We start from the raw sequence: 25000 nt of genomic DNA, 5'->3' as shown, positions 1-25000 counted from the left end.
GTCCGGCATGTAGTAACTATTTTGTGCATTGCTGCATTTTATGTGGAGTATACACTTTCTAGCTAGGGCAATGCACTACATTTTTTTGAACAAAGTGTCACATTTTTTCACCTTTGTGTGGACCAATTAGTGGTCCATGCTGCTTGGAAGCTTTGCGGCGTACACATGGTCCAATGTACCAATTGCGCATTTGAATGAAAGAATCAATTCATCGTCAGTTTCCCATGTTAGGAGAGTCCTGTCACTCTGTCAGGTACTCCCTCCGTTTCTTTTTAGTCCGCTTATAAGATTTGGTCAAAGTCAAGCTTTATAGAGTTTGACTAACTTTATATTAAAAAATATAAACATTCACAATATGAAATTAATATTATTAGATGCACCATAAAACGTATGTTCATACTATATAGTTTTAGTATTGTAGATGCTTATTTTTTTTTTATATAAATTTGGTCAAACTTTGTGCAGTTTGACTTTGACCATATCTTATATGCGGAGTAAAAATAATGGGAGGGAGTACGTGAATGCAAAGCAATATCATCATTGAAGTATAAGTGCCTAGTTAGTACACTTTTCTTCGTTGGTTTTCAATTTTAATCAACTTGTAGGTGCATAAAACTTTATATGGTAATAGAATCAGAGCTAAAACCCCGCAAAAAAGAGAGGAAAAAAGAATCAAAGCTAAAAGATACTCCCTCCGTCTCATAATACAAGAGTGTTTATGACAGTAAGGGAGTACGTATTAATTTCAAGACCTGGTTGGCTGTTGGCACCATTCCAAAACAAAAGAAATGTAACACACATTTGGTCCACGTTTAGGCAGCCCAAAAGGGAAGCCAAGCGTTAGTAGAGTGCCGAAGTATAAGTGCAGTTTGAGCTTTTGGCGCCAGACAACTGTTGCCTGTGCGCGTGAGCAGGATCCAGATATGGATGCTATATTAATATTAAACTTCTCCTTATAATCTTGGATTAGCCTCACCTTTGCCGATCCTTATCCGAGACTGATTGATTAAGCTGATGTGATCATGCAGCATGACTGTTTAGGAGCTTAACTTTTGCTGTTAGGTGTGATGTAATCATGTTTTCGTCTGTCTAATCATCTTGCCTGTGGCTAGTTTCCGTTTGTGGAAACGTGTATAGCCTCCTGTGTCGCTCCGGCCTTCACTGTGTCGGTGGTCCGGCAATTTTTACACTATTCTGTGCATTTTAACTGGATTCTCTTTAGGCTGGTTGTAATGGGAAGTATATGCTAGTATCATACATATGATACTAGTGTATGATACTACCTCTTTAATGCATAGTATCATATATTAGTATCATGTAGTATTTTATTTATTGCCATGCATGACACAAAGTAGCATAGCATTTATTATGATACGGTATCATGATATGATACTGCATCCTTTCTTTCTTCATTTAACGTTATGACACCTCATCAAAATTGCCTAGTTGGCATGCATGATACTAGCTATGATACTACCATTACGACTAGCCTTAGTTTTTCACCAGAGTGTGGACCATGCTGTTCTTGGATCCTTTGCAGTGGACACGGATGGAAGGAGACGTGCACAATAATAAGAAATAATCAATTCATCATCACTTCCCTACGTAAGGAGTGGTGGATGTGAAGTATTATTTATGGTCCAGTCCACGTGGATGCACACCCTTAATTTATTACCCTATATGCATGGAATGCTTCTGTGCCAGCTTGAGTGAGAAGTAATTTCCTTAATTTATGTATATATATGCATGGGATGCTTATGTGCCAGCTTGAATGAGAAGTAATTTCCTTAATTTATTACTCTATCCATGGGATGCTTCTGTGCCAGCTTGGATGAGAAGTAATTCTTTTTTATGAATTTTGGTACAAGGACAAATTCAAATTAGAGTTACTAAATAAATCTCACCTCTCATCCAAATACTCCCTCCATTACAGGATGTAGTGCATATAAGATTTGCGACGTCAAACTTTGTATTTCTTTTTACTATAAGCATAAAAAGTAAATTAGCATCCACAATATTAAATCAATATCATTAGATCCATCATCAAATATATTATATTAATTGGGTTGCAGTCATTTTTATTTAAACTTGGTCAAATTTACAGAGTTTTACTTATGACAAAACGAATATACACTATATTTTGAAATAAAGTGAATACCACCTTACATTCAAATCCATCATTGTGACACCAAAAATCTAAAATGAGCTTGGACATTCATGGGAATCTTGAATTCCCAACTTCACTCTTGAAAATGAAAACAATTGCTATATGTTTTGGTGGGTCCAAAGCCCCGAAGTCTGAAGATGAATTTTGAGAAAAAAAATACGTCACCATAAGAATTATGGATTTGTAATATGAGAATCAACTAAATATTGCCCACCTAATGCGCCATTTGATTTTACATAAAGATTCATGCGATTTTATAGTTTTACTTTCCCCCTCTGTTTTGTCTGATTTATGTTTTATTTTTCAATTTTTGTTTTTAACTTTCTCCATGTCGTGCGCAAATAGAATTCTACGCATAACAGGCTGCACGAAACTACAGTTGCATGCCAGTCAACCATGCACAACTGTGGTAGCATGCCCACATATCAATGTGCAACTGCAGTTGCACGCCCACGCACTGACGTGTAAATGTAGTTACATGATTGCTGACTGTACGTTACTGCATGTCCATCGACCGCGCGCAACTACAGTTACACGCACGCGCGCTACGGTGCAACTATAGTTGCACGTCGCCCACTGTGTGCAACTGCATGTCCGTGGGTACACATGCCCAACAGCCGTGCACAACTATGTCAATTTTAAAAAAAATACAATGGAGAAGGAGAAACTAAAAATAAAATGATGAAAAAATTCAAAGAGAAAACATAAGAGTATTTAACAAAAAACTACCACAATTCATGAAAACGTGCCCAGAAACTACCACTTTACAAATTTGTGCCGAAAACTACCACCTTTTCTCTAATCTTTGACTAAAAACTACCATGTCGCGAAATCGACCTATTCGTCCATTTTAAACGCACTTATGACAAGCCTGGCCCGCATGTAAGTGTTGTCATCGTTATTCCACTGCCGAGCCGGCCTATCCACCGCCGCCGCCGCCGTTAACTGATGTCCGAGCCGGTGAAGCACGAGCGCGCCGGCATGCGGGCCGAGGCCGTCGGGTCAGCTCGGAGCGGTGGAGGCCGACGTGCGCATGGGCAGCAGCGGCGCCGCCCGCGAAGGGTGCGAGCACCAGCCGCGTCGGCCGCGCACGGGCGCGAGCTGCGGCGGCCCTAGCCATGCGGGCATGCTGCTGGTCAGCTCGGAGCTCCGAGTGGTGGAGGCCGAGGTGCGCACGGGCAGCGGCGGCGCCGGCCGCGACGGGCACAAGCAGCAGCCGCGCCGGCCGTGCGTGGGCGAGAGCACCAGCTCGGGCCGCAAGCAGCAGCGGGGATGGGAATGAGCAGCAGCAGTAGCCGCGCCGGCCTCGCATGGGTGCGTGCTGCGACGCCATGCGCGAGCAGCAGCGGGGATGGGAACGAGCAAGAGAAGCCGCGCCGGCCGCGTGTGGGCGTGAGCAGAGGCGTCGGCGTCCATGCTCCAGGTGAGCTGCGCATAGCCGCCGCCGCCGGGAGCGTGTGCGCTGTCGTGCGTGAGTGAGCGCCGGCAGTGGTCGGCGGCGGAGGTGGCTTGCTGGTGCACATAAGGTGTTTGTAGAAATGCCAAAGAGAGGGAGAGAGAGGAGGAAGAAGAGGGTCAACCTGACTTGTGGGCCCATCCTGCCAGAAAGGCGTTTAGAAGAGGCGAATTGAGTATACTTACGCGACATGGTAGTTTTTAGTCAAAGATTAGAGAAAAAGTGGTAGTTTTCAGCATAAATTTGTAGAGTGGTAGTTTCTGGACACGTTTTCATGAATTGTGGTAGTTTTTTGTTAAATACTCAAAACATAAAGAAACAACAAAAAAGCCATATGCAGATGTCACCTGTGGTAAAATTTACTTAAATCTCATCTTGACGAGAACTTGAGAAAATTAAGTAGTATGACAACTGTAGCGAGCGCATTAGGAGCACTCGGATACTCCACCCCCTATGTTCAAAAATAAAAAGTAATTCAAAAAAGGTCAAAAATCCCGGAATTTTTTTGGAATCAAATATGACCAGGTATTGTACTTGTATAATAAGTTTGGCCAAGAAATGATTCCCGTTGACTTCAAGGCAAAAATAAATAAATTTATGTCGACAATATAGCATGAGTATTACTTTTATCTAGTTTTTTTTGGCAAATCTTTGACCCCGGATACAATGAAAGTCATTCCCTGTTTAAACTTTTTATACAAGTGCGATACTTGGTCATGTTTGATTCCATAAAAAGTTCCGGGATTTTTTGAATTACTAAATTAGTTTTGAATATAAGGGGGGTGTGGCACCCGAGTGCTCTTATGTACTTTTTTTGGGACAATTGTAGAACTGTAATGTGCGATGTGGGGGAGACAAAGAGAGACCAAAGTATGGAAGCCTTTAAATAAATAAATTAAACAGGTATGTTGAGTTGCACATGCAGATATTTGTGTTAGTTGGGGTGTTGCCATCAGGAGTATGTAAGAAAGCGTGAATTTGATGGCTACAATTGCGCCTTGGTGATGCCGGGATCCGGACTCATCAAATCGATCAAGATCCGTATGGATAGGTGTGACAAGTTGGTTCTGTCCTTTTCCAGGACACGGACTTGTATGCCTCCTGCGCAAATTGAGTCTTCCTGTCTCTAGAAGCGTCAAGGAGCTATCAAGCTTAGCTTAGCCCAGCCAGCAGCAGCTGGAGAATCGCCAGCACGATCGTGACAGGCATCAAGCAAAATCCAATAGCTTTAACCATGATTGGACTCTTCATAGACTTCAATTTAATTTGCACACAAAATTTGCAGCACCACAGCTGTCAGCCTTGTATTATTCATAATTAGTCTCTAGATGCCATCAAGATATGCTTGCTCTGTTTTTTTATAGGTAGATGCATCTGCTCTGTCATGATGAAAATTCACTGATTTTTTGTCAACTGCTCCAGGTGATGGCAGACGAATCCTGTGGAGACGGCTGTTTTTGTGCCGCTCGGGTTCAACGGCCGGCCGAGGATTCAACGGTTTGCATGGTTCACTGGTTTTTTTTTTAGCAACTGGGCACGTTCACTGGATGGCAATGATACAAATGGAAGGCCCAAATGGGAAACACAAAGATAAGCCCAACATGTCACACCAGCAGCATCACGTCTTCTCCCTTTCCCGTGATAATTTGGTAGTAGAATGATGGCCCTATTGACCCATCCATGCACTGGCCTTCCCCTTCCTCGGTAGTGCAACCTAAGCATTTAGGTCCAACTGGCTTTCTCCTACTAGGTAGTAGTACAAAGATAAAGTTGTATCGATGGGGATTGGTGGAAAATATGCAAATTGTGAACTCTACAAGCCTAATTTTCCATGACTAACTCATGAGTGATACTACCTCTCATCAGCCCCGACTCCACATTCTCCAAACATTTTCTTTAATTTCCCGTTTCATTCCCCGCAAAAGAGATGTCCCATCTTATGAACTTTATCGCTTTTGACGGTGCAGAGGCCAATCCCACGTTGCTTAGGTTGGATTTCTACAAAAACTAAAGATCTCCTTTGATGGTTTTCTACAACAGACAACACCAAGCCCACATTGACATATATAGCTCGAATGTCCCCATCTAACAAAGAGACACTACCTTATATACCCGACTCATTTTCATTACACTCTCTCCATTCCATATTGTAGTGTATATTGGGTTTTAGAAAAGTCCAACAAGTTTATGTCTGATTGAGATCGATTATAGAAAAATATCATCCAAAACAAAAAATTAGTACCAAAATAAAAAAATTAGTATCATTAGATTCATCATGAAGTGTATTTTCATATTTTAGTTATTTAGTATTTTTTTGTGCATATATTTATTTAGTATCTTGGATGTTGATAGTTTTATCGATATACTTGGTCAAATATAAACATGTTTGAGTTTTAAAAAGCAGATATACAATACATTGTGGAACGGAGTGAGTATTAAGCTATACACTAAAGGTGCCCATAGTTCGAATTCGTCTGTAAACTTGGGCAGGTTTCTACACACTACCTTGAAATACCAAGCCTAGGTTTGGAAGGAGGGAAAAAGAAAATATTAATTCATATTTGAAAAATATTAATATAATCCCAGGCTTTTGAAAATATAATATTTTTAAAATACGAATTATATTTTCTTATCGAGCTAATTTGTTGTCGAGCTTGGGTAAGCATGAGCTCGGACTAGTCCCAGGCTTTTGGGGCGGGCTGGCCCAAGTTTTAAATTTTATTTTTCTCATTGACAACAAATTAGACATGTCAATGTTCGAGTCATTGATGTGCTTGTACTTTTTCATGTAGAAGAGATCAATTTACACTACAGTAGAAAAAATTTCAATGCTAAAAAATACAAGCTTTTTTAGAACACCGAAATTTGTCCTTCCCCAAGACCCCCGTAATGAGAAGTCGCAAAATCATTAAAGCCGAAGCAGCAATTGCTACACTGCCCCTTTAAGAAGGCAATGTGGACGCACCTATCTATCACCATGAAAAAGATATGGATTAGACATGGAATCCTCCACAAAAAGAGCAAGAAAACAAAACCCATCACAAACACCGGGGGCGATAGAACCATTTAAGGGATGAAAAGCAGGGCGAGGCATGGGCATTTGGAGGTGAGGTTTGGACTGATTATGAGGGGCTTGATTATCAGCAATGATGTGAAGGGAGGGACTCAAGGGGGAGGGAGGAGGGGAAAGGCTAAGCTAGCTTTGGGTCAACGGCTGCACTAAGGGAGGAGCAAAGCAGCTGTTGTGGTGTGGCGTGGGTGGTGGGTAGGGGCCCGTGGCCTCCGTAAAAAGGCCCCGGAAAGCAGCGGAGGGAGAGGGCCGGCTGCGTTTTGGGTCTAGTCTTTTCAGGATACCATCGCCAATGGGGATGGGGTGGTGCTAGCATCTAATCACTCCTCTCCTTGTGATTGTCCTGGGAATATTGTTGGGTGGTGGTACATATCCCAAAGATAAGATGTTTGCACACTCATAATTAGTGATGGCTGCACCTGGAACGCACGCTGGCTTCTGCCTTGGGAGAATGGTCATCTCAGGCCATCCTCTTTTTTAGCTTTGCCTGGCCGGTTTCTCTTCCTGCTACATGCTGTTGATTGACATATGAATCAAAAATTCTTTGCCGAACGGATTGTCATTATTATAAGATAATTTCATGTTTAATGATTGTTGTTGCACGGTATGCATCTTCGGTCCCAACGGCACCAGCATCTTGTTGATCACATGACCCCGAGCTACCTTCCTTACGATAAGATCAACTATTATTATTCCCCCACAAAAAATACTATTATCATTGGCAACATGGGGTTGCTCTTTTTGCTCTAACAGCGCACAAAGAAAACATGGGGTTGCTCTATCTTCAAAACTACACCGGTCGCTTGTAAATGAAAAGAGATCAATACTCGAGAGCAACGGGAACTGGAAACGCGGATAAAGATCCAACTCCTATTTGGCGCCCTTAGCGTCAGTTATAGGCCATTCCGTAAACTCCTATTTGTCTCCGGGTCGGCCCACTATTTTTTCTTTTAACTTTCAAAAAATAGGTTCGAACTCCAAACCTCATGGACTAGTTGCAACCAATCAACCAACTAGGACACCTTACCTGTTGTGCCTACATACTTCTTTTTCTCTTAATGTTGTGCGTCAAATGTAACACTAAAAACTTCCATGTCTGGCTTTCTTTTTTCTCGGTTTTGTTTGTCCAGTTTTTCTTTCTGTTTTTTGTTATTTTTATTTTTCTCTTTCTTTTTCATTATCTATTTCTTTTCCTATTGTTATACTTGCAGGGATTTTTTTAAAATTGTGAACTTTTCTTCAAAACAAGAACCTTACAAATTTGTGAACATTTTATCAAACCTGGCAGCATTTTCTTAAGATCATGAACTTTTTTCAATTCCGTGAACCTTTTTTCAAATCCGCGAACTCTTTCTATTTTTTACAAACTTATATTCGCAATTAATGAACCTTTTTCAACTCTGCAAACATTTTTTGTTTCAAAATATAGGGACTTTTTAGAAAATTTGAAAATTTTCACATTCATGAACTTACATTAAAATTCCATACACTTTTTTCAATTTCATGAACTTTTTCAAATTCGTGGCCTTTTTTCAAATTTATGAATTTTTTTCTCAAATTCACATACTTTTTAATTTTTGTGATTTTTCAAAATTCGTGAGATTTTTTCAAAGTCATGAATTTTTTAGAATTTAGGGAACCTGCGATTTTGTTTCCAAATTTGTGAACATTTCTCAAAACCCATGGACTTTTCTCAAATTCACGATTTTTTAAAACATTTTATGCAAACAATTGGAATCCGCAAACTATTTCTATAAATTCGCAAAAAATTCAAAATTTCACGGTTTTTTTTGGCATTTACTTTAAAAAAACGAATGCACAAATTTTTTACCTGTATAAAATTAGTGGCCATATCAATAATAGTAGAAAATGGCGAACCTTAGAGAAAACTAGCGGGCCTCTTTTCTTGGAGGGACTAGCGATCCTTTGTTTTCTTCTCGAGCGGTACCAGCGATCCTCCTGCTTTTTTTAGGGAACCAGCAATCCTCTCATGAGGAGGCAAGCAGGTACTAGAGGGAGAGGCGGGACTATTGTGCTGCGGCCCACGAATGGGAATAGTTAGCACCAGGCCCCCCCTGTCAGCATGTGAAGCGAAGAATAGGAGGTCTCTATAAAATTCAAACCTCTAGCCTAATATATTATGTTTTTTGAATGACCCAGAATCTGTTGTTGGGCTGAGGAAATTCTAAGCCCGTTGTAGAACAATCAAGCAACACGAGAAACCCTATTTGTTTCTCGGTGAGGAAATAGCTGAGGTTATGATGGTTTGCACCGAACCTAGCACAAAGCAATGGTTATTCACTATGAAAGAGTCCATGTCCCATGAAGCATTTGTAAAACTTGTTGTGACCCTATGGGCAACGTCGTGGGTGAGAAGAAAGGCTATTCACGAGGGCGAATACCAGAGCCCGTTCTCTACAAATCTGTTTGTGAACAGTTTTATTGCATAGCTGGGAGGAGTATCAGAGACAACTCAAGCACGTCGAATGAGTGTGAGGCAGAGGGAACCTACAACAAACCCAGGTAGAGCCAGCCCTATTCTAATAGCTGCACCACCACCAGGTTTTGCAGTATTGCATGTGGATGCTAGCATACCAAGGGCCGGTATTGGAGGTTTAGCAGCAGGAGTCTGTGGGGACTCGAATGGAAATTATCTTGGCTCCTGCTCGCTGGTCTTACAAGGGATCAACTATGTGACTACTCTAGAGGTAATCGCCTGCATGGAGGGTTTGTCGCTGGTCAAGGATCTGTTTTTGCACAACATTGTGGTGGTCTGTGACTCCAAACAAGTCATGAATACCATCCAGAAGGGACAAAGTGGCATATATGGGCAAGTCATCGAGGAGACCAAGCTGAGAGCTTTGAATTTAATCGTATTTTTCATTTTGAAAACAGGTTGACAAACTTTGAGGCCAACTTGCTAGCCAAGCATTTGAATTCTTTAAATCAGGGCGCCATATATGGTTGGGCTAACCCCGTGATTCGATTTGTATCCCATCTTCCGTGGATTTTGAGTAATAAAGGTTGGTGTTTCTAAAAAAACAAGGGAAAATCCTATTTGACGCCTGTAGTAAACATGCGTCAAATAGATGCCTTGATGCCTTGGTGAGGCGTCAAATAGATTCCTTGGACAAACCTAGTTCAAGGAATTCCCACTTTTTCTGATAAAAAAATTTCCACTGTTTTTGATCGATGTGTCACTGGAATTGGTGAGGGGGAGGTGATATATATCGCCTTCAGCAAGCAGCAGCACGTGTGCTCACCTTCATGCCCGCCTATAAGTCGTCCAATTATTAGTTTACTTTTACATGTGCATCTGGGGGTTCCTAAGGTTTATGTTTCTGGCGCTCAAAGGGACGCGCTATTGGGCTGGCCCAACTTACCTTCGATCGATCGCAGGGAATGTGGCATGAAAAAAATGTTCCCTTGCTTCCAGTTGGTCTGGTTGATAGATTTAAAAAGAGGCTGGTTTGGTTAAATGGATGGCTTGTTGACCAGTTGACCGGTCAACCGTTGACTTTTGATATTTTTTTTGAAAAAACTAAAAAAAATCGCAAAAATCTAGAAAAAGTCATGAATTAAAAAAAGTTTCATAGATTTTCAAAAAAATCAACTTGAAAAAGCTTCATCGAATTTGAAAACAAGTTCATCAAATTTGATAAAGCATTCATCGAATTTGTAAAACACTCATTAATTTTGAAAAAAGGTTCATCGCATTTGAAAAAAGTTTATTGAATACGAAAAAAAGTTCATCAAAAATTGAATTTTTTAATCAAATTTGAAAGATAAAATCATCAAAATTCAAATAAAGGTCAAGGATTTTGAAAAATCATTGATTTGAGCAAGTTCATCGAATTTAAAAAAAAAAATCAAATTTTAGAAAAAAATTCATCGAAACCCAGAAAAGTCCATGAATTTTGAAAAAAAGTTGATCGATTTCAAAAAAGCTCACCAAATTTGAAAAAGTTCACAGAATTTCAAAAAAAGCTCCACAATTTAAAGAAAATCATTCATGTATTTCTGAACAATTCATCGGACCCGGAAGGAGAGAAAAAAGGAAAAAAAACGAAAAAACAAAAAAAAGAAAACTAGAAAATGTAAAAAGGTAACAAGAACAGATAAAAGAGGTTAAAATTTCATGGTTACCAAATTGTACTAGGTGTTATGGTGCTTACACTGGCGTACCTCCAAGAGGAGTGTCATAGGTTCGATTAACAAACTGCACGGTTTTTTGTGAGTTGATACACAGAAAAAATAACCTTAGATGGGCCGACCCATCGTGCCCGTTTGCAAAAACAGTAGTAACGGGCGCCTGAAGCACCAAATAGGGTCTATCGTGCGTCTGGTAGGTAGCTTCGAAGGCTACCAACGATTCGTTGGTTTTTGCGTTTTATCGCTAACTTTTTATCCGCCCATCTCTGATTGCTAGCTTCTTAAAGCCTACAAACGATTATTGTTTTTGTATTTTGGTTTTTCTTTCACTCTTATATTTTATATATTAATTTTTGAATAAATATAACGTTTGATTAAAAAATTATATCAAAACATGTTCATGAATATCACCCTGTTACGGATTACGTTGGAACAACCCCAAAGCACGCACCGGCCGGTATGAAGTGGCTCGATACTCTCATGGTCTAAGTAATCGTACATACGTTAACTCCCTTGTATGGACTATAGACGTCAGATGATATGATCTCTAAGTTATAACAAATAACTTGGGTCAATTCAAGCGTGTTCTACCAATATCATGCTATCACATATTGCCGACATTATGGTCATGCACATGATCAGTAAAACAGAATCATCAACATTTGAGCTAGTCCTAGAGGCAAGATTAGGAATCACGTTTTACCGTTTATGACTCTACACGTGCTGATGAGTTTACCCTGATTCACATATTTGTGAACCATGACAGTTATAGTATAGAATGTAAACTTTAGTTATAGACTTAGAAATACAATAATAAAATATTATTGTCTCTAGCACATATTTCCAACATGTTTAATACACAACTACATTTTTTAATATGCTGTAAACATTTTTAATACGTTCTTTGCCTCTAAATGTCTTGATGACACATAGAGCGCCATGTTTGGGCCGGCCCATTTAGTGCTAGCGTGTACCAACAATTTTCTTTCCATATTTTACTGGTTTCGGTTAGATTTTTCATTTACATTTCAAAAGAAATATGACTATTTATTTACTTTGAAAAGTGCAAGTTTTAAAATATAATAACCTTTTAAAATATTTTGTGGTCGTTCTGAAAATATTTTTGAATATTTATCATAATATTAATTTTCATGAAATTTTTAACATTTTAATAGAATCAAAATTTTCCAGGATTTTGTGAATAATTTTAAAAGAAAAGAGAGAAAATAAACTAGGACTTTCTTTAAAAAATAGTATAATTTTTAAAAATAAAAAAGAAATAAAACGTGCTGCAGATAACAAAGGAAAAGAAATACAACTGAAAAAGCAGGATGAGAAGTTTCTAGAACCTTCCTGACAATTGGAAGGACCTACGCTAGTCGGGCTGGCTCACTTGGACGTGACCCTGTATGATTGGCCGACACCTTGTCGCACAGAATGATAAATAGGATTTGTCGTGCTCCAGAAGCCCATTTTTTGTTGGTTTTGTTATATGTTCATGTTTTTTTTTCTAGATTTCCTATTTTGGTTTCACTATTTTTTCTTTTTTCCCTTATTTTCCCTTCTTCCATTATTCTTTTACTTTTCTTAAAAAAAATTCCTATTTCCCCCCTCTTTCTTCACTTGGTACACATCTTTTTAAATACGATGAATATTTATCTAATACAAGACGAACATTTCTCAAACATAATTGCCTTTTTTAATACATGGTGAAATTTTATAAATGTGTTCATACATTTGTATGAAATGTTCATATGTATTTTATAAATATTCATGTAATTTTATAAAATAATTTTCATGTACTAAATTGTTTTATTGCTTAAAAAAATTTATGTTCTTATGTAGAACACAAAAAGAGATTAGAAAACCTGACAAAACAAAGGAAAAATCTTGAATGTTTTTGTCAAACAAACTATACGAGCACCGACACATGAAACAATAAACGAAAAACCAGGAACCGTTAAATATACATCTGTTAAAGCCCGCCAGTATATGCTAGGAACGAAAAATCATGTCCCTAGTTTATATGACGCGGCATATAGGAGGTCTCACTACTAAGGAGGGTGACAACCGAAGCCTTTCGTGGTGGTCCCTATTTGATGCTTATTGCGCTAGTTTGTCGACCAAACACACAAGGAAAACGGTTCAGAGCAAGCACACACGCAGATGCGACTTGGGTCGACTCATTTACTACAAGGATTCCTGTTTTGGTAAAATTCTAGAAGGTTCTGGTTCGTTTAGCTGATTTAGGAACATTCTAGAAGGTTCTTTCCGGTTTTGTGTTTCATTTTGTTTTTATATTCTCTTTTTCATTTTAATTTTCTTTCAAAAAGATGTTCGCCATTTTACAGTAATGTTGCCAATACTAAAAAAACTATTCAGGTTTTGAAAAACATTCACCAGTTTTAAACAATTTTTAGAATTAAAAAATCAAATTTTGTAAAAAAATAGATATTTAAAATTATACACATTTAAAATATATGTTCATAATTTTTAAAAACATTCGTAATTTCTACTAAAATGTTCACAAATGATTTGGAAAATATTTTGTATTTTGCAAAATGCGTTATTCCTTAAGCAATTCAGGACATTTCTAGAAGTAGTGAAAAAAGTGTCCATTTTAAAAATCTATGAACATTTTTAAAGTTTGTGGATCTTTTGAATATGGTTATTTTGTTTCAATTGACTGGACGTTTCATAAAATTTTAATTATTTTTCCAAAAAATCTTACTAAAATGCAACGGAAAAAGGAGAATGCCGTGCAAAATGGAAAAAACAAAAAAAGAAATGCGTAAAGAAGAACCGAACAGCCTGACTTAAGCGAAGCTTAGATGGGCTGGCCAGGTTGCTCGCGCCTATGGGCGATTGAGGGGGCAAATAGGACCTCCCGCCTATGAGGCTCATATATTATGTGGCTGCTTCTTCCTTAGAGGAAGGCAGATATTTGTGGCTGGGTGTTACCCAATATTTGTGTAATGCCTCCGAACATTTTAAATGAAAAAGAACATATTTTGCTAAAGAAAAGGACATCCCACCTTTCGTTTGATATTTCCTTAACTTGGCACGTTTACCTTTTTAGCTACTATATTTTCTACTACTAAAAAATGCTACTATTTTTCCACTGTTCTTTCCTTTCCTTTGTTGTATATTTGTTGTTTTATTTTTTATTTTTACATTTATTTTCCTTCCTATGAAGTAAATGAATGCCTTTCAAAATAATAAATTATTTATTTGTTATATGTACGGAAATTTCTTTATATATATGCACAAACATTATTTTCATCATACTCAATAACTATATCTGAGTCAACATCCGTTTTTTGTTCGATTTTCAGAGCTAGCTTCTGTTCTTTTGCTAGTTCAATATGTTTTCATTAGGCCTTCCAGCAAGTGATGTGGTAGGTCATAGATCATCTTAGCCTTTGAGTAATAGTCATGTCCAAAAGATATTTATCATAGTGATGTGAGTTATTATAGTGAGTCTAGTTTCTTGAGGGCTAGAAAGTTAGCCGGAGAAGGAAGTCATAGTGTGGAGCTTTCTAGTACATGTTTCCTTGTCTCGCTACATTCAGACCCAATCTGTAACCCTTGAACACATGTATGGTATTTCTTCATGATTTGCTGGACTAGAAGCCAGAACTAAAAAGGCTATGGTAACAAGAGTGTAACCGACGCTAGGGGAGCGATATCCAATGTCAGCTCCTCTGACCGCAAGGCTTCCATGATGTGGGTGATGGATGGCCGGATGCTTGGGTCTGAGTGCACACACAAGAGCCCAATGAGTAATGTGCGCTCCATCTGTTGACGCACGGCACTGGACTCGTCGCTTATCAGCTTCTCATCTACGACGTCCAGGATGACATTGCTATGGTACGAACTCCTTACCCATGATGACAATGAAGGCCTATCATGGAGGCGCATTGTCAGATCCCTTCCAGAGACCATCTCTAGTAGGACAATGCCGAAACTGTATATGTCTGACCTGTTTCGTTGGCTCATGTCGATGAACACAAGGTGTGTCTATATATATATATATACATATACATACATACATATATATATATATACATATACATACATACATACATACATATATATATATATATATATATATATATATATATATATATATATATATATATATCACCATGTATGATACATTGTTGGCCTTGCTCGCAATGTGAAGGTATTGCACAGCCTAGGTCGAAAATGATCTCGTACCTGTTTTTCAAAGCATGTAACCGTGCATTATGTATCAAGAAAAAACTGAACTTGGATTAAACGATGTAAATGCTCTCAGGATGAAGTATAATGAGTACCTCTTCGATCATGGCAACCAACTGTTGCCCCATGCATGTGTTTATCAAGGCTACCTCGTGGCAACAACTCATACACAAGGAAGAGCCGCATGTACCTGTCGTCCCGCCACCAACATATGAACTCAACTAGGTTCCTTGGGCCGTCGTAGCACCAACCTATCAATTCGACAAGGTTCCGGTGCCTCAGCCGGCTGGCAATCCTGAGTTCGTCCTCGAATGCTTTCCTCCCCTAGCCGGATGCTGCCGGTTTGAATATCTTTACCGCCACTGCTCTTGTTGGACTAGTCAGTTGGCCCTGATAAACAGAGGCAGAACCTTCTTCGCCGAGCTTGTTTTCCTTTGCAAATCTATTGGCCGCATGTGCCAGCTTGTGATAATCAACATGTGGAAGCCCCCCAGCGAGAGCTCTGTAACGCTTCCTTCTCGTGCATAACTGCCATCGACGAGCACCAACAAAGATGCACACAATTGCAATAACTCCAATTATTACCTCTACTCGTTGTTTCCACATCATCTTGGGGCTTTTCGGCTGCAGAACCTTGAAGCTTTGCATCGAGGGATCCAAGGTGGAGTTAAACGACCAGGATATGATTTGGTGTATCTCGACTCCCCGGCCGGTAGCAGCTGAGAAGCCGATGGCCACCACACTAGGTAGGTGATCCCTCAGGTCAACAGTGGTGCTGACATTGTAGGTCGCGTTGCCGACTTGGAGAACGGCTGCTAGGATCTGGGTGTCGTTACCGTAGCTGATATGGCAAGTCATTGGGAGGCCCGACTTGAGGTTCCTGTCCGGCAAGGTCGCGTTGGCGTACGGCCAGGAGGCGATGGAGTTGACGTCGATGCCCATGTGGCTGCCGCAGTGGTCGACCTCAGGGTTCCTGAGGGTGTCAAACTCGACCGCTACGGCCCGGTTGGCGCCGATCGCCACCCTGACGTCTTTCGGGTAGAGCCCAAGGTTGCGACCATTGTTGAGGGGATCGGGGATGCTCGTTGGAGGATGGTGCCCCAGGAAGAAAGCCAGGCCATCGCCACCGGATGTGCTACTGTTTGCAGCCTTGATTCGGAAGGTGAAGGAGGTGTTGAATCCGGCGAGCTCGCCGGTGGCAGCGTCCCAGAGATTCACGGGGTTCTTGTGCAACACCCGGCCTACGCTGTTGCTTGGACTCCCGCCGGCTTTTGTCAGATGGATCATCCGAGAGTGGTGGTCGAAGCGCGCGTCACGCTTGAAGCGGAGATGCTTGGTGGCGTCATGGCCACCCGGACGGGAGAAGTTGGCGGTGAAAGAGAGCGAGGTAGCACGAGGCGAGTGCAGAGACCATACCGAGTAGCAGAGAAGCAAGAGGATTTGTATTCGGGGGGAGAAGCTCGCAGCAGCCATTTGCCTGGGAAGGAAGCTCGTGAACGAACACATCCTATATAATAGCTCGTGATCTCGATGAATATTTGGCGATGCAAACGAACAGCCAGCTGCCGAGGGATCGGATCGGGCCTCGACGCCAGGTTGCACGCACATCCTGCGTACAGGCCGGAATGACGTCTTAGTAGTGTCCGTTAGGCAGAAAGGGTTAGTAAGCCAAACGACAACACCTCAATGCCTTTGTGCGCTATCTCCTAGGTGAGATTTAAGAAGGGGAAACGTTTCCACCCGGCGGACCGGCTGAAACTTCGGCCGGTCGCGCGCGGGCCGTGCGTTTTGTTTCAATCATGCGTTTGGCAGCCCACCCCTGCGTTAGACACAAGCCCACATATCACAGTTTTTTTCTGGTCGTCTTCTTCCACAAACGCATCGCAACCTTATCTGCTCCCCATGATCCCCTGAGCCGTTTCTCGCTCCACCGTCCGCCATGGCTTCCCGGCGAGCTCCACCACCGAAGCGACCTCTCCTATATCTCTATTTTTTTCTTCCTTCCGGGCAAACTCTTCCTCCCACCTTCCACAGATTTCATGTCGTTGTCCTCACATCCTCCTTGCTCCTGACGACCCCTAACTCCTTGGAGTTAGACACGAAACGGCCTGGGGCGGCGAGCCTAGGTGCTGCGAACCACCGACCGCCGAAGTTGTATGATGAGATGGCCGAGATGACCATCTCCAGCAATGGTAAACAACCGATCAGATGGTGCTGCAACCATTGTCGGTTTTTGCTACGACCGGCCACAAATTTTGCTACAACCAACTAGCCACTCTGCCTCTCGTGACAGTGACGACAATGTTTTTTGCTACAACCATAATCTAATTTTGCTGCGACGGCTAATTTTTTTTTGCTACAACCAAATGGCCATACCGTGCCTCGCGACGGGGAGACGACCGTCTATGTTGCAACCGCCGTTTACTTTTGCTACTACCCCGGTGAGACAATTTGCTACTATCGGCGAGAATGAATTTTTGCTGCCACCGTCTACTTTTTCTACTACCGGCGAGGGCGAATTTTTGCTGCAACCGCGGTCTACCATCGTCTACTTTTTGCTACTACCGTTGAGGTCAATTTTTTTCGTACAACCAGCAATGAAAATGCTGCGATCGACACAAACGACGAGCTACAATCAATGCGGCGACTATTTTTTGTTGCAACCGCCGTTGCCGTTTGCTACAACCAACAACAAAAAAAGCTACCTCCGACGACATGATTTGCTGCAATGGCAACACCAAAGTTTTGTGGTGGCGACCAAGGTGTTGCGTTTTTGCTGCAACCAGAAGCATGAAAAGCTACCACCGGCGGTCATTTTTGCTACAACCGGCAACGAAAAAGCTACATTCGGATATGTGATTTGCTGCAACGGCCACGACGAAATTTGTGGTGGCGACGGCGGCGCTGCGATTTTTGCTGCAACCGACAGCGAGTAAAGCTACAACCGGTGTCATGTCTTGCTACTCCCGGCAAAACCCGACGAAGGTTGAAGCAAATCGTGGTCGCCGCCGTGACTGTCGACATGAATGGTTGTAGCGATTCCTGTCACCGGTCGTAGCAAAAATGAACAATGGTTGAAGCACAATGTATCTGCACGTGGATGATGAAGGAGAAAGGACTGGTTGGGTGTGGCCATGGCGATAGGGCTGCGGCGAGGGGCGGCGGCGGAGCTGCAACCTGAGCTTCACCGTCGCTGCTGAGAGCTACAATCGTAGGTGCAGCTGTTTCATGGGTCAACGCGGCGACGAGGACGAACGACGCAGGTGGGGACCGGCGACGAGGACGGCCGGCGAGGATGGGGACTGGCGAGGATGGGGACCGGCGACAAGGACGGCCGGCGGGGATGGGGACCGGCGACGAGGTCAGTCACCGGAGGAGAGAGGATGCGTGCACCGAGCGGGAGATGTGAATCCAGCGAGAGAAAGAAGAAGCAGCGGGGCTAACCCTTTTTTTTGCCAGGTCCAATGGCCCACGCAGCTCAAATCCAATGGTCCTGACGCGACCGGCCGAACGGTTGGGCTAGTGCGCCGGCGCAGATTAGTGCCCTTTAAGAAGTACGAATAGTATGTACAATAGTTGGGCATGGTATCTCAGACCATCTTTTTTATCTTTGCTTTGGCTGGATTCCCTTCTGTTTGCTAAGTTCGTTCGTCTATGGAACGGAGTATCACAAGTCAGTTCACGTTTCATTATTTGTGTATAAGAGCAACTCTAGCGGATAAAAAAAATAGAGTATCCGGCCAAATAAAGCTTAATGGAGTAATTTTACCCCACTAACTTTTGGCCAGTAGCCGATCTCGTAAATTTTAGCGGAGTAAAAAAGCAAATTTGGATATGATGAACATAGATTTGATTTAAGCAAACTTCATAACAGAATTTCGACACGTAATTCACGTTACCATTCGCCGAAACATAGTCTAGTTTTAAACCTAAACTTAAACTTGAACTTAACTGAAATTTAGTCACTATCCGACTTTGCAAGGGACAACCAGTCCGCCCTGGACATCCTACTACCCATGGGGTCAGGCCTTGTGCCGTCGTCGTCGCAGTTGGGGAAGGTTCTTCGCCACTCTTCAAAGTCGAAGTCGTCGTCGCTGCCTCCATTGTCCTCCTCGTCGCTTGAGAGGACGATGATGTTCGCCACGCCGGCCGCTCGCTGCTTAGGCGGCGCTCCGCCTCCACTAGCACGTGGTACTGGCGACGGGGGTCCGCCATGTACGCCTCGTCGACAGCCTCCACCGTGAGCCGGCCCCTCGCCTCCTGGTCCTCCCGAGCCATTTGTGCATTCATCACCCTCGCCTGGGGCGGATCGAGCAGTGACATCTCACCCCACTAAAAATTCCGGCGGCCCGCGGCGCCGTCCGGCCGATCGGACCAAATGTCATACTCACGGGCGGCGAGTTCGGCAATGTGGAAGGATCCGAGCCACATTTTTTTGTGGGTATCCCAGTCCGTAATCTTTGTCACCCACGTCCCCCATGCGCCCTGCCGCACATCTAGGTACCGCCTTTGTGGCGGCAGCGATGTGGGGAGGTAGAGGAAGCCAGTGAGCATGTCGGATGGGGCCGAAGTGCCACGGCGGCGGTGTGAGGAGGATGCTGATACGTCTCCGACGTATCTATAATTTTTGATTGCTCCATGCTATATTATCTACTGTTTTGGACATTATTAGGCTTTATTATCCACTTTTATATTATTTTTGGGACTAACCTACTAACCGGAGGCCCAGCCCAGAATTGCTGTTTTTTGGCCTATTTTAGGGTTTTGAAGAAAAGGAATATCAAACGGAGTCCAAACGGAATGAAACCTTCGGGAACGTGATTTTCTCAACGAACAAGACCCAGGAGACTTGGACCCTACGTCAAGAAACAAGAGAGGAGGCCACGAGGTAGGGGGCGCGCCTACCACCCCCCAGGCGCATCCTCCACCCTCGTGGGCCCCCTGTTGCTCCACCGACGTACTCCTTCCTCCTATATATACCTACGTACCCCCAAACGATCGGATACGGAGCCAAAACCCTAATTCCACCGCCGCAACTTTCTGTATCCACGAGATCCCACCTTGGGGCCTGTTCCGGAGCTCCGCCGGAGGGGGCATTGATCACGGAGGGCTTCTACATCATCACCATAGCCCCTCCGATGAAGTGTGAGTAGTTCACCTCAGACCTACGGGTCCATAGTTATTAGCTAGATGACTTCTTCTTTCTTTTTGGATCTCAATACAATGTTCTCCCCATCTGTTGTGGAGATCTATTCGATGTAATCTTCTTTTTGCGGTGTGTTTGTTGAGACCGATGAATTGTGGGTTTATGATCAAGTCTATCTATGAACAATATTTGAATCTTCTCTGAATTCTTTTATGTATGATTGGTTATCTTTGCAAGTCTCTTCGAATTATCAGTTTGTTTTGGCCTACTAGATTGATCTTTCTTGCAATGGGAGAAGTGCTTAGCTTTGGGTTCAATCTTGCGGTGTCCTTGCCCAGTGACAGTAGGGGCAGCAAGGCACGTATTGTATTGTTGCCATCGAGGATAACAAGATGGGATTTTCATCATATTGCATGAGTTTATCCCTCTACATCATGTCATCTTGCTTAAGGCGTTACTCTGTTTTCATTAACTTAATACTCTAGATGCATGCTGGATAGCGGTCGATGAGTGAAGTAATAGTAGTAGATGCAGGCAGGAGTCAGTCTACTTGTCTCGGACGTGATGCCTATATACATGATCATACCTAGATATTCTCATAACCATGCTCAATTCTGTCAATTGCTCAGCAGTAATTCGTTCACCCACCGTAGAATACTTATGCTCTTGAGAGAAGCCACTAGTGAAACCTATGGCCCCCGGGTCTATCTTCATCATATTAGTCTTACAATACTTAGTTATTTCTTTTGCTTTCTACTTTGCTTTTATTTTACTTTGCATCTTTATCATAAAAATACCAAAAATATTATCTTATCATATCTATCAGATCTCACTCTCGTAAGTGGCTGTGTAGGGATTGACAACCCCTTATCGCGTTGGTTGCGAGGATTTATTTGTTTTGTGCAGGTACGAGGGACTCGCGCGTAGCCTCCTACTGGATTGATACCTTGGTTCTAAAAAACTGAGGGAAATACTTATGCTACTTTGCTGCATCATCCCTTCCTCTTCGGGGAAAACCAACGCAGTGCTCAAGAGGTAGCAAGAAGGATTTCTGGCACCGTTGCCGGGGAGTCTACGCAAAAGTCAATATACCAAGTACCCATCACAATCCCTATCTCCCGCATTACATTATTTGCCATTTGCCTCTCGTTTTCCTCTCCCCCACTTCACCCTTACCGTTTTATTCGCCCTCTCTCTCTCTCTCTCTCTCTCCTCCCTCTCTTTCTCTATTTTGCCTCTTTTTGCCCCTTGCACCTTCTTCCGTTATGTCTGAAATTGGGAAAATTATTGTCGATATGGACAAGAATAATATCATGAAAAATTCTGATGCTCCTGCTAAAGAACCACCCATCTTACATACAAAAAAAATTCCGTGTTGGTAGTGATAATACTATTGGAAAATGAGTTATTCAAGATTTCTTTACTTGTGCTGGTGCTTTACCTTCTATGGGTAGTTCTATCCTTCATAGAACTAGTACTCTTGTGGACGCTATTGCCCTGCTTGTAGTTGAACTTGAAAGACAATTCATGCACATGCACCCTTGCATACAAAGGATTTTTCTAGAATTTTCTAATATTGAGCATTCTTCTGTTAAGCGTGCTGCTACTATCTTTTTGGCTCATGAGTTTAGATTCATAATAAAAGAGGCCAAAGAAATCTTTGCGCATTATAGGGTGGACGCTTGTCATCCTCCCATAGAGGCCATCCTCTTTGATCAAGAAGAAATAATGCGTTTTCAATCTCTAGACTATGTTGCTTTCAATGAAAATCTTAGAAAAAGGGTTCCTACCAATGTTTTAGTTGATAGAATTTTTGAACTTAATGATGATTTGGCTATTCGAAATAATGAACTAGGATATTCTCTTGAATATAGGCTCACAAAGTTCTGCCAAAAGAATGCTTATAATGATGAATTGGTTGTGCAATACGAAGGACCAAAGGAGGAACCTATACCTCCCAAGGTTGATCTTGGGGACTTTTGCCCCATTAAATTTAGCCCTTTTGAATACTTTTGCTTGCCTAAAAAAAATTGCTGGCGAACGTAGAGAATATGAAATTAGTTTTAATGATCTATCTTACTATTATGGCAATACCTAGATCTATCCTTTCTTGTTATGCCTAGCTAGGGGCGTTAAACGATAGCGCTTGTTGGGAGGCAACCTAATTTTATTTTTATTCCTTGATTTTTGATCCTGTTTAGTAATAAATAATTTATTTAGCCTCTGTTTAGGTTGTGTTTTTTGTGTTTAATTATTGTTTGTGCCAAGTAGAACCGTTGGGAAGACTTGGGGACAGTCTTGTTAATCTTGCTGTAAAAAACAGAAACTTTAGCGCTCACGAGAACTGCTGTCATTTTTATTTGGAAAGTGCTATTTAGTTAATTATTTTTGAAGATTATTAAAAGATAAATTCCTCACGTCCAGAAATTTATTTTAGAATTTTTGTGGTTCCAGATCTTGCGCTAGCTACAGATTACTACAGACTGTTCTGTTTTTGACAGATTCTGTTTTTCGTGTGTTGTTTGCTTATTTTGATGAATCTATGGCTAGTAAAATAGTTTATAAACCATAGAGAAGTTGGAATACAGTAGGTTTAACACAAATATAAATAAATAATGAGTTCATTACAGTACCTTGAAGTGGTCTTTTGTTTTCTTTCTCTAACGGAGCTCACGAGATTTTCTACTTTGAGTTTTGTGTTGTGAAGTTTTCAAGTTTTGGGTAAAGATTTGATGGATTATGGAACAAGAATTGGAAAGAGACTAAGCTTGGGGATGCCCATGGCACCCCCAAGATAATCTAAGGACACCTAAAAGCCAAAGCTTGGGGATGCCCCGGAAGGCATCCCCTCTTTTCGTCTACTTCTATCGGTAACTTTACTTGGAGCTATATTTGTATTCACCACATGATATGTGTTTTGCTTGGAGCGTCTTGTATTATTTGAGTATTTAATTGTTAGTTTACCACAATCATCCTTTCTGTACACACCTTTTGAGAGAGCCATACATGATTTGAAATTTGTTAGAATACTCTATGTGCTTCGCTTATATCATTTGAGTTATATAGTTTTGCTCTAGTACTTCACTTATATCTTTTAGAGCACGGTGGTGGATTTGTTTTATAGAAACTATTGTTCTCTCATGCTTCACTTAGATTATTTTGAGAGTCTTAAATAGCATGGTAATTTTCTTAAATAATGCTAATATGCTAGGTGTTCAAGACGAATAATTTTTTTCTTATGAGTGTTTTGAATACTAAGAGAAGTTTGATGCTTGATGATTGTTTTGAGATATGGAGGTAATAATATCAAAGTCGTGCTAGTTGAGTAGTTGTGAATTTGAGAAATGCTTGTGTTGAAGTTTGCAAGTCCCGTAGCATGCATGTATGGTAAACGTTATGTAACAAATTTGAAACATGGGGTGTTCTTTGATTGTCTTCCTTATGAGTGGCGGTCGGGGACGAGCGATGGTCTTTTCCTACCAATCTATCCCTCTAGGAGCATGCGCGTAGTGCCGAGGTTTTTGATGACTTGTAGATTTTTGCAATAACTATGTGAGTTCTTTATGACTAATGTTGAGTCCATGGATTATACGCACTCTCACCCTTCCATCATTGCTAGCCTCTTCGGTACCGTGCATTACCCTTTTTCACATTGAGAGTTGGTGCAAACTTCGCCGGTGCATCCAAACCCCGTGATATGATACGCTCTTTCACACATAAACCTCCTTATATCTTCCTCAAAACAGCCACCATATCTACCTATTATGGCATTTCCATAGCCATTCCGAGATATATTTCCATGCAACTTTCCACCATTCCGTTCATCATGACACATTCATCATTGTCATATTGCTTAACATGATCATGTAGTTGACATAGTATTTGTGGCAAAGCCATCGTTCATAATTCTTTCATACATGTCACTCTTGGTTCATTGCATATCCCGGTACACCGCCGGAGGCATTCATGTAGAGTCATATCTTGTTCTAAGTATTGAGTTGTAATCATTGAGTTGTAAGTAAATAGAAGTGTGATGATCATCATTCATAGAGCATTGTCCCAAATAAAAAAGGCCAAATAAAAAATATAATATAAAAAGAAGGGACAATGCTACTATCCTTTTTCCACACTTGTGCTTCAAAGTAGCACCATAATCTTCATGATAGAGAGTCTTTTGTCTTGTCACTTTCATATACTAGTGGGGATTTTTCATTATAGAACTTGGCTTGTATATTCCAACAATGGGCCTCCTCAAGTGCCCTAGGTCTTCGTGAGCAAGCAAGTTGGATGCACACCCACTTAGTTTCTTTTGTTGAGCTTTCATACATTTATAGCTCTAGTGCATCCATTGCATGGCAATCCCTACTTCTTGCATTAACATCAATCGATGGGCATCTCCACAGCCCGTTGATTAGCCTCGTTGATGTGAGACTATCTCCTTTTTTGTCTTCTCCACATAACCCCCATCATCATATTCTATTCCACCCATAGTGCTGTTGGGGAACATAGTAATTTCAAAAAAATTCCTACGCACATGCAAGATCATGGTGATGCATAGCAACGAGAGGGGAGAGTGTTGTCTACGTACCCTCGTAGACCGTTCGCGGAAGTGTTATATCAATGTGGTTGATGTAGTCGCACGTCTTCACGTCCGATCGATCCAAGTACCGAAAGCACGACACCTCTGAGTTCTGCACACGTTCGGCTCGGTGACGTCCTCGCCTTCTCGATCCAGCAAGAGGGGCGAAGTAGTAGATGAGTTCCGACAGCACGACGGCGTGGTGA

The 25000-nt window shown here is 41.7% G+C and overlaps 1 pseudogene; it reads right to left on the bottom strand.

The window, feature by feature from the left end:
* Positions 1-15100: 15100 nt before the first annotated feature.
* On the bottom strand, positions 15101-19347 carry LOC125547245 (annotated as a pseudogene).
* Between the last annotated feature and the right edge of the window lie 5653 nt (positions 19348-25000).

This window comes from Triticum urartu, chromosome 3 (assembly GCF_003073215.2).
Source record: "Triticum urartu cultivar G1812 chromosome 3, Tu2.1, whole genome shotgun sequence".
In the NCBI taxonomy this organism is placed as follows: domain Eukaryota; kingdom Viridiplantae; phylum Streptophyta; class Magnoliopsida; order Poales; family Poaceae; genus Triticum; species Triticum urartu.
The sequence above is the reverse complement of the archived record's forward strand: the minus strand, read 5'-3'. Positions and strand labels throughout refer to the sequence as shown.